The sequence below is a fragment of the Balaenoptera ricei genome, chromosome 5 (assembly GCF_028023285.1).
Source record: "Balaenoptera ricei isolate mBalRic1 chromosome 5, mBalRic1.hap2, whole genome shotgun sequence".
NCBI classification, from domain to species: Eukaryota; Metazoa; Chordata; class Mammalia; order Artiodactyla; family Balaenopteridae; genus Balaenoptera; species Balaenoptera ricei.
This window is the reverse complement of record NC_082643.1, coordinates 10,607,849-10,622,948: the sequence shown is the minus strand read 5'-3', so window position 1 is coordinate 10,622,948 and position 15,100 is coordinate 10,607,849. Positions and strand designations below refer to the sequence as shown.

The following is a 15,100-nucleotide window of genomic DNA, read 5'->3' as shown; positions in this document are numbered from 1 at the left end:
ATCTCTTCTTTCCTGGATGTGAAAGTGGCTTTGGGAAAGACCCAGCAAAAGAGCCTTGAAGCAAGGATAAGATGTTCCCATGTGAATAGTTTGGGAGTATTTATTCTAGGTATCAAAGGCAGAAATGTATAAAAATTCAGAGGATGTTTGAAGAACAGTATTCACAGAGCGTCCTGGGGGAATGATAGCCCTCAACACTGACTTCATCTAATTCTTCTACTTTAGCTTATAAACCTTCCTTTTAAATGTGTTCATTTATGACAACCCCTGTTAAGCACTTACTAAGCATTAGACTCTGGGGGATATGCAAACCTCACATAGCTGAACATCATAGTTCGATTGTCTTCCATTCTTTATAAACCTCACAACTTTCTATTTTTATTCATTTCCTTCCATGATTTAGGGAAAGTTAGCAACTCCAACCTTTACTGCCCTTTGGAGTCACCTAAAGGGCTAAAAAACAACAACAACAACAGTAAAAACACCCCATACCCAGAGACCTCCTTGGACCAATTAAAGCAGATATTCAGGTGATTCTTGTGTGAGGAGCTCTGGTATAGGCTGTCTAAGGAGGACTGGTCTTTCCTGTTGGGTAAAACCAAGGCCACTGGAAAGAATTAGCAGTACAATCCCCTGCCCTGCCCCAGGGCCATGAGTATGGAACAGATTAACCTCCATCAATCTCTTAAAGCCCTGGCTGCTTTTATCTTTCCTGAGTTAGATACTTAGAATATCTGGAATATCTTTCACTGGGTCCCCATGGACTTCAGGATAAAGTTAAAATTCTTAACAGAGCATTCAAGACCCTTCGCTGATTTCTCACTAGATGTATATTCAGCCTGAGCTGCTGCCATGAACACACACACACACACACAAACACACACACATCTTTTGCTCAAAGATGTAGACACACTGGCCATTCTCAGTTTTGAACAATCTCTTGCTTCTTTTTTTTAAAATTAATTTATTTATTTATTTATTTTGGCTGTGTTGGGTCTTCGTTTCTGTACGAGGGCTTTCTCTAGTTGCGGCAAGCGGGGGCCACTCTTCATCGCGGTGCGCGGGTCTCTCACTGTCGCGGCCTCTCTTGTTGCGGAGCACAGGCTCCAGACGCGCAGGCTCAGTAGTTGTGGCTCACGGGCCTAGTTGCTCCGCGGCATGTGGGATCTTCCCAGACCAGGGCTCGAACCCGCGTCCCCTGCATTGGCAGGCAGATTCTCAACCACTGCGCCACCAGGGAAGCCCCGCTCTTGCTTCTTCTTATCCTAGTCTTATTCACTCTTTTCACTCCACACCTGTGTATGACTAACTTGTTACTCTAGGCTCTAAGAGCAAGTGTTTCTTGATCGTGCCCCATTCCTCAGGATGAATTAGATCCTCCCTCTCTCTACTCTTTGTGCTAGGTCCACTGCAGTACTTTTCTCCCTGTATTATAATTGCTAACTTTTCATTAGTCTCCTCACTAGAAGGCGAGCTCCTGCTGAGTGGGCAGGAGGTCATATTTACTTCTGAAACCCTTTGTCCACAATGCTTGACACACAGCAGAGGCTCAAATATGTATTGAAAAAAGAATTTTATTATTTCATGAAGATGTTACTATTCCATAATATTTCCAGATCCCTGCATTGTTGCTAAATGGTTTTTAAACTCTTGGAACGTTAAGGAGCCAACTTTGTGTAGCATGTTTTAGCTATTGCTAGACATATGCACAGCTTTCTGTGTATAAAACTCTTCAGTTTTAGAGTTATGTTATTTTAAAATTAGTCTATATGTTTAAAAAAGCTGAAAATGCAGACTCAGAAAATGCTCAGTAGTGTAGTGATTTCTTCTTTACATTTATAAAATTAACTGGATAACTTTATTTGGAAAAAATTCCATGCTGAGAAGTAAAGATCTTTCCTTTGTGTTTAATTAACTGTTGCTACTTCAGGCTTAAGGTAAAGGGAAATGAGAAAAACAAATTTATTTAAATTGGATAAGCAATCTGCAGATCAGTGAGAAGAACCTAACGTCCTTTGAAGAGCCCTTTTCTTCAGGTTTCTCCCATTAAAAGGGTAAAAGAGCATTGAAATTGCATAAATAATGCTAATTAATATTTAATGAGTGATTGACCAAATGCCAGATGTGAACCTACCGTGACCAAAACCAAGGAAATATCTTTCAATGGTTTTCACAGTCAATGTCTCTGGGGAATCATTGTTCAAATAGGTTGTTAAAATATTCCTAGTTTTCATGATCAGGCATTTATCTTCTGCTTCTATATTTAGGTGCAAAATAAGAATCTTTGGGCTCGTAATCAATAAGCCAAAAATTGTCTCATGAAAGTACAGCATTGTGTACTTCAAAACTACTGGAAAGACAAAGATAATTTAAACCCTACTATGTGCCACTATGCCATTCTGACTGCTGCAGAGAAATATTCCTGTTATGTAATGAAACTTTTCTATTTGGGTCATTTCCTTTCTTACTATTTTATCTCCATCAATTGCCACTTGCTCTCTTAATACCAGGCTGATACTGCCAAGATGTTACAACTGAATTTTTCATTCTTAAATGTTGAAATTGGATTATTCCCCTTCACACTTCTATTTTCCTAAACAAAGTTTTGGGTCTCTCCACAATTTTATTTTCTCCATCCCTCTCAAACATTTTTATCTTACTCATTTCATATTCTTAACTAGTAAGGGACTTTTGCACGTTGGATTGGCTGGGAAGCAGACTCTGAGATCCACTTTTTTTCCATAAGGTTTATTACAGGGTGGACTCTAGATTGACAACTGTGGAAAGAAAAGAGAGGAAAGCAGGACTGAGCAGAGGAAAAGACTGAGTGGCAACGTAGCCACATCTAAGTCTTCAGCTCAGTCAGTCAGCTGGCCCCATAGGGAGCGCGGAGGCTGAGATGGCCCACCAACAGTCCTGAGTTTAAATGAGGGTGTTGCCAAAATTTGGCCTCTGTTCACTGGTGCTGGATTAAATCTTGGAGACAAACTTTGGGGTGAAGTAGAAAGAAATAGCTTTATTGCTTTGCCAGGCAAAGGGGGCCACAGCAGGCTAATGCCCTCAAAAACTGTGTGTCCTGCCCTGGAGGGCGGAGTGAAGAGTCTTCTAGCGTTCAAGGAGCAGGGCATGATCAGTTCGTGGACGTTCCTCTGGTTGGTTGGTGGTGAGGTAATCGGGAGCCAGCATCATCAACCTTCTGGTTCCAGCCGGTCTGGGGTCTACGTGCTTGTGGGCAGCACACAGTTCACTTCTCCCACCTGATGGGGGTTTCAGTACCTGCAGAACAGCTCAAAGGACATGGCTTAGAAAATTATCTATAGTCCTTGAGGAAGAACTAAAGGTCCTTGACTTTGTTTAATGGCTAAAGTATTATTATTTTGTCTTGCTTGACTCTTTTCCTTTCTTTCTCCATTTTCTCACTTCTCTGATTAGATGTATTCTTTGACTACAGTTTTTCTACAGACAAAAGGCAGTCGTGGACACGGGTGGGGTCTATTCTGGGAAGGTCCTCATAGGGTCCTGCTCGGTTACACGGGGCCAAGGCCTTCGTACACAGACCAATCATTAGCTCTGGGCTGCCCTTGGTCAAGGAGACTCTTCACTTGAGCCAATTTTGGGGCTCACAGAGACAACACTACCAACGGCTAGGGGAGAAGTCTTTGCTTCCTGACGGGGGATCTTGGTGGCACACCATAGTGCCCACTACAAGACCAAACTGGTTCAAATGTGCCTTTTAGCAAAGAGAGCTAGGCCAATATTTCCTAAGGGAATTTAATGACTATTGCCAACTAAGGTCTTTAGATAATACTCTGATGTGCGACATGAAAGGTCTCCTTCAGAAAACAGTTTGAGAGACTGAATTAGGGAGGGGCCCGGGGGAAAAGAGCACAGGAAAATGAGGTGGGAATGAGAAGGACTGAGTGAGTTCGTTTAAGTATGGGCCCTATGTGGAACAAAGTGCCAGTGAGAAACCCCAAGTGGCATGGGAGCCAAAAGGATTTTAAAGAACAGAGTTGTCAATATCTGATTGGAAGTTGTTGCTGTTGCTTCAGTGTCAGCCTCTCTCAACGCCCTCACTCCCACCAAAGTCTTTAATGAAATTTACTTCATGCATGTGTCCTGCATGAATTATGTAATTTTCGTGGAGATTAAGGTGTAAGTTTGAGATTCATAAATGGGTTGACATAGCATATGTGCAAATAGGAGCTCTGTGAATCAGTAGTTTTTAAGGGGTGATAAAATTCCATGGATTTGATACGTGTGAAAACATGTATAGTAGTTTTAAAATAAATAATGAAATTATAATTCAGAATTTAGCAAAAGAACCGCTTTTTGAACTCATTTCCCTTTGAGATAGTGAAGACACGCTAAATATGTTAGTACACACCTGATAGAACCTTACTGCCAGAATGTCTTTTCTTGCATGGATATTTGTGTCAACAATTTATTAAAGGACTAGAGCAATGAAAATTGGATTAGTAAAATCTGTTTGGGGAAGAAACTCATTGCAATTTTAAGATTGAACCTAGAACAATTGGAGGGATAAAAAGCAAACAAAAATCTGCCATTTTCCAAGTACCCATTCTTGGAAGTGGGTACAAGTACACGTACCCAAGTACTCACCAGGCCTTGAGTAAGGTGTCCTGATCCTAACACAACCTTGGATAGTAGATAGTCTCATTTTGCATGGAGGAGCTCAAGGGTTAGAGAGGTTATGTCACTTGACTGAGGCTATAGAACTAAGATTCAAACCCAGGTTGGTCTGGCTAAAGGCCCATGTTTTCTCAATTGCTGAGAAGTTTTGAAACTTTCTCATTAATTCTGATAAAAAGGAAATGCTCAATCTGACTGACATGTTTCAGCAAAATCCTATGGTACAGATATTATATTATTTCCAAAATCCTATGTAGAATATAAATTATCACAAAATGAGGAAACAGAAGGAGAAAGGACAAAAAGATCCTCATAGAACCATTAGTATGTTGGGCTAGGGTGTTTTCAATGACCAAGTAAGAAGGTATTGGTGATTAGCAAGAATGTCATGGTGATTATATCTGCATATTATTTGAATTTGTTATACAACATCTGCTCTGGTTAGTAAATTATAACCTGTTCATTCCATTATCCAATTCCAAACCCATAATATTTCATCACTGATTATCGACATTATTGTGTTGACCTTGAGAGAGATATCTGAACTCACGTGCCAAACTCATAGTTGTAACCACAAAAACAACCCCCATATTTGTACATGTGGGCTGACCAGGCAAGCAACATCATTTACCTAATGATTTCTGAATCAGATCTGTCTATGCTTAGTTCTGTTATACCTTAAACTTATAGATGTCAGAAATACCTTATTTTTAACATATCTATTAATGGCTATAATGGAAACAAATTTATTCTGTGTGAAGAGCTAATCACACTATGTCTCTGTAACTGTTATATAAATTTGTTTGAATCATCTTGGATAGGTTTTATGTAAACTAGTTGTTAAAGAATGAATCCATGTGGTATGTAAATACAAGATTATATTTAAATTCTAAATAATTAAGGGTGGAATTTCTAGAATTAGAGGATATACTGTTTTAAATTGTTACAATAGTCTTCTCCAAAGAGGTATTTTTAATAGTTCCTTGGTGCTTCTTACTCAAACTTCTTTTGATTCTTATGCATTCACCACCACCTCCACTTTAGTACAACTATCCAATATTTTTCCATCCACTCTTCAAAGAACTATTTGGTCATTTTTTTCTATGTCCATGGACTTTTGGGCTTTGTGACTCTATCTTGTTCTGTTCTGCAACTCATAAAAATTAGTTAGCAAGTGTAACACTAAAATCATTTTAGTGAACAAAGCCAACTTCGGTGTCTTCACCGAAAGAAGATGTAACTGCACAGTTTAGAGAGAGCAGATATGTACAAATCAAATCAGGGCTGTCCCCTGTGGGTTCCAGCATCACACAATAGCTTGACTCTCCAGTTACCCAGAGTCTGGTCTCAAATATGCTTTCTTCTAGGCAGGTTTTCTGTAACAGATCCTGTGCCCACAGGACTCTCCCTTGGGCAGAAGCAAGCACAAAGGCGCTTTGTCTTCCTCTTGAACAGGATTCAAGGCGACAGCCCTTGTTTCTTTGCTTGTAAGTTCTCCAAGCTGTTCAGCGTGACAGGAGGAAGCAGAATGTGTCTGTGGTCCTCCCACCTGCCACATTACTCTGAGTCAATTGGGAGCAAACTGTTGGGGACCCTCATCCCACTTCTGAAGTCCAGCTTACAACTCTTAACAGGAGTCTTGAAAGAAGCAAGCTTTCCTTTGGTTATATTTATGTGGTTTACTTGGTGTTATTTCCTGGTAACTACATCATACAGTAAAGGCACATTATTCTGTCTCAGAGGAAGGACATTTTTAGGAAATATCAACACATACAAATTAATATGTTTCCACAGGTTAGAAGAAGAAAAAAGTTTTTTTCTTTATGTTTTACATATGTAAAACATATGTAAAACATGTCTTTGTTTCTTACAGAACCAATAAATATTGATTGAGCTCCTGTAAGTGCACATAAACAGGTGATGATGAGACTGAAACCCTGTGCTTCATACAGGGAAAGTGTGTTCTATCAATGGGCTACAGCCTCTAGGAATTATTGCTTTGCTTGTGTACCACTTGTGTTTCCTTGCTTATTTCTGCTACGTTAGGCTTTGTATCCTCTATCCTTCCAACTTGTTTGGCAAAAATTGCCAAATGCTATGTGTTTTCCCCCTTGTCATTTTCTGAATTTATGTTTGTCATATTTAATTTTCATTGTTCCTAATGTGGTACAGTATTTTCAACATCTCTTTTTAATTCTGAGGCCATACTCTTTATAATGTTTCTCTCCTGTGCTCATGGTGTTATAATCTTTCAACACTTCTAACTTTCAAAGGTTTTATTCTGTGCTTAGTCACTTTCATCCTTTATTTCTCTCTTTTTTCATTCTTGCTTTTGGGTTTACATTCCTAGACTGTGATCCTGCTGGGCAACCGCCTGTTACAAACTGCAGCGCAAGAATCTCCTGGGAACAGCCTGTCAAAATCCTCTGCTTGGCGATCGGTTACAATGCTTGGCAGCTGGTGTGTGACTTATCACTGCTTGAGCAGAAATGTATTAAACTGATATGTGGCCACATTAGTGTCACCTAAACAACTGACTCTAGATGATAAAGTAGCCATGGAGCAGAAAAATAAAATTATATGAACAAAAAGCAAAATTACCAGTGACATCACATAAAATAATGGTAAAGTGTCCAAAGGTGGACCAAAACATTCATGTTTCATTGTTCTGAGACTTACATGTTCTTGTGCTATGAAATAATTTGGTGTGCATATGTGAAACAGCATATAGTATGGATATACCTGTTCGAACTGTGATTTTTGAAAAATATTTTCTAATTCTCATCTTTGTGTTTCTGTTCCCTAGGCTCTCCCCATGTTCACTGGAACGGACCTAGATACTCTACAGCAAAACCATTTAGTAGAGGAGAAAACATACAGCATCATGAGAATGGAGTGGGAAGGGGTAAAAACGACTAGGAATGTTACCTGGGATCCTAACGAATCCTCGCATTCCGTTTAAAGAAAATAGGTCCCTACAGTATAACGGTATGGTATTCTACATCTGGGCCTTAATAAAATCAGAAACTATTCTTTTTTTTTTTTTTTAAATTACCGGTACATTTTTCTTTTTCTTTTTTTTTAAAATTAATTAATTAATTTATTTATTTTTGGCTGTGTTGGGTCTTCGTTTCTGTGCGAGGGCTTTCTCTAGTTGCGGCGAGCGGGGGCCACTCTTCATCGCAGTGCGCGGGCCTCTCACTATCGTGGCCTCTCTTGGTGCGGAGCACAGGCTCCAGACGCGCAGGCTCAGTAGTTGTGGCTCACGGACCTAGTTGCTCCGCAGCATGTGGGATCTTCCCAGACCAGGGCTCGAACCCGTGTCCCCTGCATTAGCAGGCAGATTCTCAACCACTGCGCCACCAGGGAAGCCCAGAAACTATTCTTTTATATATGTTGAATAAAGAGGAGCAAGAAATTCAATTCTGGAAAAACAGCGAAGGAATTACACGAAAAAGAAAATCCTTTTTTGAATAATTTATTCTGTTAAACCGATAATTATATTTAATCACAAAAATGTTTGATTAAAAGACAACCAGATGAAAAATAACAGGTGCTGGTGAGGATATGGAGAAATTGGAACACTCATATTTTGCTGGGGGAATGTAACATGGTACAGCCACTGTGATAAACGGTTTGGCAGTTCCTCAAAAAATTAAAAATAGAATTACCGTATGACCCAGCAACATTCCTAGGTATATGCTCTGGAAAACTGAAAGCAGGTACCCAAGGAAACACTTGTAAATGAATGTGCATAGCAGCACTATTTACAATAGCTAAAGGTGGAGGCGGTCCAAATGTCATCGGCAGATGAATGGATGTATACGATGTGGTGTATGCAAACAATGGAATATTTTTAGTAATAAAAAGGAACAAAGTACTGAATATGCTACAACACGGATGAACCTTGAAAATATTATGTTGAGTGAAATACATCAGATGGAACAAGTCACATTTTTGCATGATTCCATTTATATGAAATATTCAAAATAGATAAATCCATGGAGTCAGAAAGCAAATTGCTGGTTGCCAGGGACTGAGGAGAGCAGGAAATGGGGAGTGATTTCTTAATGGGCATGGGGGTTTTCTCTGAGGTGATGAAAATGTTTTGAAATGGGGTACAGATTGGAGTTACACAACATTGTAAATATACTACATGCTACTGAATCGTTCACTTTAAACTGGTTAAGTTTATGTTATGTGAATTTCACCTTAATTTAAAAAAGAGAGAGGGAAGTCTTTTTGGAGATCCAAAGATAGATAAAATTTTTCCTGACAATGTGAGGAAATATATATTTTCACAAAAGTTTAATAATCATCTTGCATTTGAATGAGTAGATGAAATTATAGTTTTACATCTTCTCCTGAAGCTTTATTCATCATTTATTTATTTAACAAATATTCATAGAGTGCCTAGTATATTCTAGTTATATTTTAGTGTCACCTGATTCATCCTTCTGGGGAAATTTTCTTTTTTTTTAAAGCAATGTTTTATTAGGTTTATGAATAAAAACAAATAATTACATGTCTATTTAAAATCTATTTTCATGTAGTCTTAGACTTTAAGGGGAATTGTCAAAGAACGTTTGCTTAAAAGATGAATAAGTTGGAACTGGAATCCAGCCCAACATTTCTGTCTTTCTCGCTCCCTCCTTCTCTTTTTCTCTTTCTTACTTCCTGTTTATTTCAAAATTACTAAGTCAAATAAATGAGAATGTTTTTAAATGATAGCTACAGAAGTTTAAAATATTATGTTTTTGATACATAGTATATTTGAAAACAGTTGTGTGTATATTTTTAAAATGTTCCTTTTTTCTATCCTTGGAAGACCAATGATTTTCTAATTCATTTTAGAGCAGAATCCTGTTTTTAAATTTGATCTCATGGAGAAGCTCAATATAGAAAACAGATAAAAGTGGAGCCGATCTACTTGAAGCTGCCCCTGCTTTACCCTTCATCAAGTGGCCTCTGACCTTGGAACACAGTCTGAAAACGGCTACTTCAACCAATTCAATATAGTTAATGACATTTCTTGTTCCCCTATTTCTATATAATTTGTTGAGCTTGTTACTACAAGAAAGGAACAAATTGCTCATTTTCAGTGATACATGGACTCAGGGATTCCTCCAGAATACATTTAGTAAATTACTTCTAGTGAAGTAAATTGTACTTTAGTAGCCTGAAAGAGATCATGAAGTTCAGAAGAAAAAACAACCTCTGTCTCATTCCATTCTTTCTATTAGGTTCTGGGTATTCTGTACAGTTTGGGTTTTTTAAGGTTTTTGTTGCTGTTGTTTGTTTGTTCATTTTGTTTTTTTTGCTTATTCCCATCAGACTAGGTCACGGATCACATATTATTGGTCCCTCTTTCTAATTTTTTATTATTAACCTTGAAAATCATCTGCCAGCTATATCTTCATCTAAGCACAGATGATTTTAAAACTTATTCTTGGGGAATGACCAGACAGCACAGAGTTAATTACAGCAGGAAAAGGCAGGGACTGCATTCATTGATCTAATGACAGCCATCAGGAAGAATTCATTCTAGCAAGATGCATCTCCATAGGGGCTGGAGGAAGACAAAAATTGAGTTTATCGGACTTCCCTGGTGGCACAGTGGTTAAGAATCCGCCTGCCAATTCAGGGGACACGGGTTCGAGCCCTGGTCTGGGAAGATCCCACATGCTGCGGAGCGGCTGGGCCCGTGAGCCACAACTACTGAGCCTGCGCGTCTGGAGCCTGTGCTCCGCAACAAGAGAGGCCGCGATAGTGAGAGGCCCGCGCACCGCGATGAAGAGTGGACCCCACTTGCCGCAACTAGAGAAAGCCCTCGCACAGAAACAAAGACCCAACACAGCCATAAATTTAAAAAAAAAAAAAAAAAAATCGAGTTTATCGTAGCTGCTTGCATGATAATGCCTTAGGTGTCCTATCAAGACAACTATGTACTAATTAGGAATTCAGAAGCTGACCAATGTTTATTCCTATGGAGTCCCAAGACATCTATCTTCTGTAAGCATCAGAGACTGCTACCCTTTCCAAAACTTGGTAGAGGCCAGGATATTACAAATGACATTATTTGCTGCCCACCTGTGCTATTCGATACAGAATATGTCATTTTGGATAGGTCTAAGTCCTTTTGCCTCCCCACTCTTTTCCCTCTCACCCCCACCAGCAGCATACTACTTTGACTAGTAATTCTGGAAAGTTCATGTCCATATCATCCTCCACGCTATGCATCCTCTCCTGCTACCCAGCTTCTTTCTTGCCAATGTTCAAGAACAGCCTTATCCTATTACCTTTTTGTTGTGTCCCTTTGGCAAAATGACAACCCTAGATCAGTGTAGTTCCACCTTTCTTTTCCCATACAGGAGATACTGAATGGTCATAATTGCATAAATTGATACTATAGCAGACTCATTGTGTCCAATCCTGATAGAACAAACTCCCATTGCTGACTGTCAGTCATTCTATGAGTAATTCTCTAAATATTTATTAGGTCTCTATCACATGCCAGGAGCTATTCTATGCTCTGGTGAGGTAGCTGTCAGGAAAACAGAAATGGGTCCCTTCTGTCACAACACATTCCAGTTGAGGAGAGAGAATATAAACAAGTGAACCAGAACAAAAGAAAGTTTCAGTTACTGTTGAGTGCAATAAAAAGGGTCACCAGGATGATATGACAGAGGTATATGGAGAGTGCCACTGTTGGTCATGGTCAGGGAAGGTCTCCTTCTTAGACGAGGTGACTTGAGTTGAGCCAGCAAAACAAAAAACAGAGGGAGGGCATCTCTAGGGCAAATAACTAGATTCATAAGAGAACAGAGGCTTTCAAATAAAGGAAATGAGGCCAATGAACTCAGAGTCGAATATATAACAGCAAGTAGAGTGAGCAGGGCTGATCATACAGGGCTTGTAATCCATGCAAATAATGTTCTGAGTACAGCGGAAAGCCCTTTAAAGGGTTTAAATACTTTTTTTACTGTCTGAGAAAGAGGTTACCAATAAGCAAAAGGGGAATGCTAGAATGCACCCTGCGGTACTGCATTAGATAGGAATCAGCGGAACTAATTACAAATAGTTATTTACAGATGGATAGATAGATAAAAAACATAAGTGTATGTATGTGAGTAAAGGTTCAGGGTACATGCATATATTTCCTAGCTCATACACTGAGAGGGTCTGGAAGCAGTGACTAGCTCTTTGTCAAAGAGCACACCCAGCATCTAGATCTTGGTTTTGAACACATTCTCCAATAAAAGGACCCAGAATTCCTTGGAGAAGCTGATTCCAGGGCTGTGCTGAGAAAAATGCAAGAGAAGCCTAGAGCATCTCACGGTGCCAGAATGTACAAACCCATGCCCAAAAAAGAAAAGACGGTGGGGTTAGATTGAAAGGTCGTAGGATCCAATCTGAAGGAGTTCCTAATGGTCATATCTGGACCTATTTAAGCAGCAATACAAACAACTACGGTACTGGATTATAATCCATACGGATTGGGAATCTGTTGATATTTACCAGTACTGATGCAATTTGGTTTTGAAGCTTTTTATGGTTGGCCTTTGTTCGAAGCTGATTTTCACTCTTGGTCATTTCTGTGAGGACTTGCACAATATACTATTTTTTTTTTTTTTTCACGAGTGATATATACCTGGCTGAGTTCTTGTTGCATCCCCTCCCCACATCTGTCCTTTTACTCCTACGGTCCCTTGTGTCAGGCGATCACCCTCTTGGGGAAGGTCCCTTCAAGGTGACTCTGGCTCAGGGAAAACATTAATCCTGAGCCCACCTGCAGGCCTGCAGATATAGTTTTTGTTTCCAATAGTCACCTCTATTTACTTTAAGATCAGAAAAGCTGGTTATCTGTAATATCTCATTTTAAAACTTTTCCAGATGTGAATGACACTGACATAGTGCCTCCCCAAAACTCTAGGCAGTACAAGTCAAACTCTCTGAGTAGTCCTCCTGACTACCCACTCGATTTGCTCATGTTAAAAGGCCAATAACCTGATCCTTTCTTCTGCTGGGAGAAAAGGGAAAGGGAGGAGAAAATGCTGCAGTAGTTCACTAGCTTTCCTCCAAGAAACTCTTTCTCTCCTGTTCATTCAACTTCAGACTTTTAGAATTCAAAGAGGGAATGGCACAGGAAGAAGTAATGGCTAAGTGTACAAAGTTGATTTTTGATCACCTGCTTTACAAGTCCTGCATAGATGTCTAGCACATTACTATGAAATGTGAAAATACTTGCAAGCTGTGTGTTAATTCTCAAACTGGCAACAACATCTCAAACTTTTGGGCCTTCAGCTATCCTCAAGATCCAAAGAGGCCCATTTTCTTATTTTGAGATAAGAATAAACTTGCCTAATAAGAACTCATTGCCATTTTCCACAATAGACTTGAATAACTTTCCAAACAACTCTTGTGGGCCTTGATAGGACACTTTACCTTATTTGAAAAATGAACTCCAAGAGAAATTACCTCAGTTTTGCCATTTCAGCTACTTTTATCCTTCCCTTCTTTTCATGGAGTGCCCGAATTAATGGATACAAATAAATCCATACCTAGACACATAGTGAATATTCAGAACACTCTGGACAAAGAGAAACTTCTATAAGCTTTCAGAGAGGAAAAGAAAAAAAAAAAAATGGAGGGACACTAATAAAGGGTGAAGGGTCAAAACAACTTTGAATTTCTCCGTGATCACATTGAAAGATCATGGACAACATGCCAAGATTGCAGAAGGAAAGTTGTTTTAAACTGAGAATTCGAGATCAAACCACACTCAGTCGAGGATGAGGATAGAATAAAGATATTTTAGTCATGTAGTGTAGCAAAGAATTATGTCCCTTGTGCTCTTTCTATGAAAGCTGGAGAAGATGATCCGTTCAAACAAAGGACTGAAACAAGCAAGAGGAAAACACTGAATGGATTCTGTTTGGAAAGACATGAAAGGAATCCCCACAATGAGAGTACAAAGAGTCCCTGCATGACAGCTGTGCACCAGGCCAAGAGGGCAATGGGACTAGATTGGAGTCAAAAAAAATGAAATTGATAGAATGACTCATAAATCTGATCATTTAGGAGAAGATTTAAACATTTGGCAAAAGGTTTGGGATTGAATTAGTGATGAGTATAGAGAAAACTAAGCAAACAAAGAAGATAATTAACTCCAGAGAAAACTCGTCTGTTACTAGCATTTGCATAATCATCGTAATGTAAACAAAAATATTAATCTAATCAACCAAATGCCATAGCTATATTGGGAGGATTAGTAATGGGATGGTTGTGTATTTGTGGGGCTCACCTTCCAGAGTAGCAACTGATCAAATGATTCCTAAAACTGAAATATCAAGAAGTAGGAATACCAACATGTTGATGAAAACCATGGAGTTAAATACCACAGTAATCAGTTAAAAGTGATGAACATCATTGCCTATGAAAAGGAGAAATGTGGGGAAAGCGTCCAGGGGATTGCTTTGTTACCAAACCTATGCATTTATTTCTCTTTAAAACTTCTGCATATACCTGGAGAAAACCATAATTCGAAAAGATACAGGCACCCCAATGTTCATTGCAGCACTATTACAATAGCCAGGACATGGAAGCAACATAAATGTCCATCAACAGAGGAATGGATAAAGAAGATGCAGTACATATATACAATGGAATATTCCTCAGACATAAAAAAGAACGAAATAATGCCATTTGCAGCAACATGGATGGACCTAGAGATTGTCATACTGAGTGAAGTAAGTCAGACACAGAAAGACGAATATCATATGATATCACTTATATGTGGAATCTAAAAAAAAAAGGGTACAAATGAACTTATTTACAAAACAGAGGTAGAGTCACAGATGCAGAAAACAAACTTATGGTTACCGGGGGATAAAGTGGAGGGGAGGGGTAAATTGGGAGATTGGGATTGACATATACACTCTACTATATATAAAATAGATAACTAATAAGAACCTGCTGTATAGCACAGGGAACTCTACTCAATACTCTGTAATGACCTGTATGGGAAAAGAATCTAAAAAAAAAAAGAGTGGATATATGTATAGGTAAAACTGATTCATTTTGTTGTACACCTGAAACTAACACAACATTGTAAATCAACTATAATCCAATAAAAATTAAAAAAAAAAACTCTGTACACATAAAATTTTAATAACAGTGAAAAGAAAACACAGTAAAAACAAAACATTTACAGAGACTAATGAGGTCTCACCCTTGTAAGTCATGGGACTTACAGTCTAGTAAGGGAAACAGGTAAATAATAACTAAATAAATAAAATAATGGAACAATAGCAAATAGGGTGCCTGATAGAGAACAACTGGGGAGGTTTCTTTCTTCCTTCCTTCCTTCTTTACTTCCTTCTTTCTTTCTTTTCTTTCTTTCTTTCTTTCTTTCCTTCTTTCTTTCTTTTTCTTTCTTTCTCTCTTC

The 15,100-nt window shown here is 38.8% G+C and overlaps 1 long non-coding RNA gene across 1 annotated transcript in view; it reads left to right on the top strand.

Moving 5' to 3' along the window:
* LOC132365751 (uncharacterized) overlaps positions 1 to 7,620 on the top strand; it is a 116,677-nt gene extending 109,057 nt beyond the window's left edge. Inside the window, exon 5 of the long non-coding RNA XR_009503216.1 lies at positions 7,460 to 7,620. This is a non-coding gene — a long non-coding RNA (uncharacterized LOC132365751). The remainder of the gene's footprint in view (positions 1 to 7,459) is intronic.
* Positions 7,621 to 15,100: the final 7,480 nt, after the last annotated feature.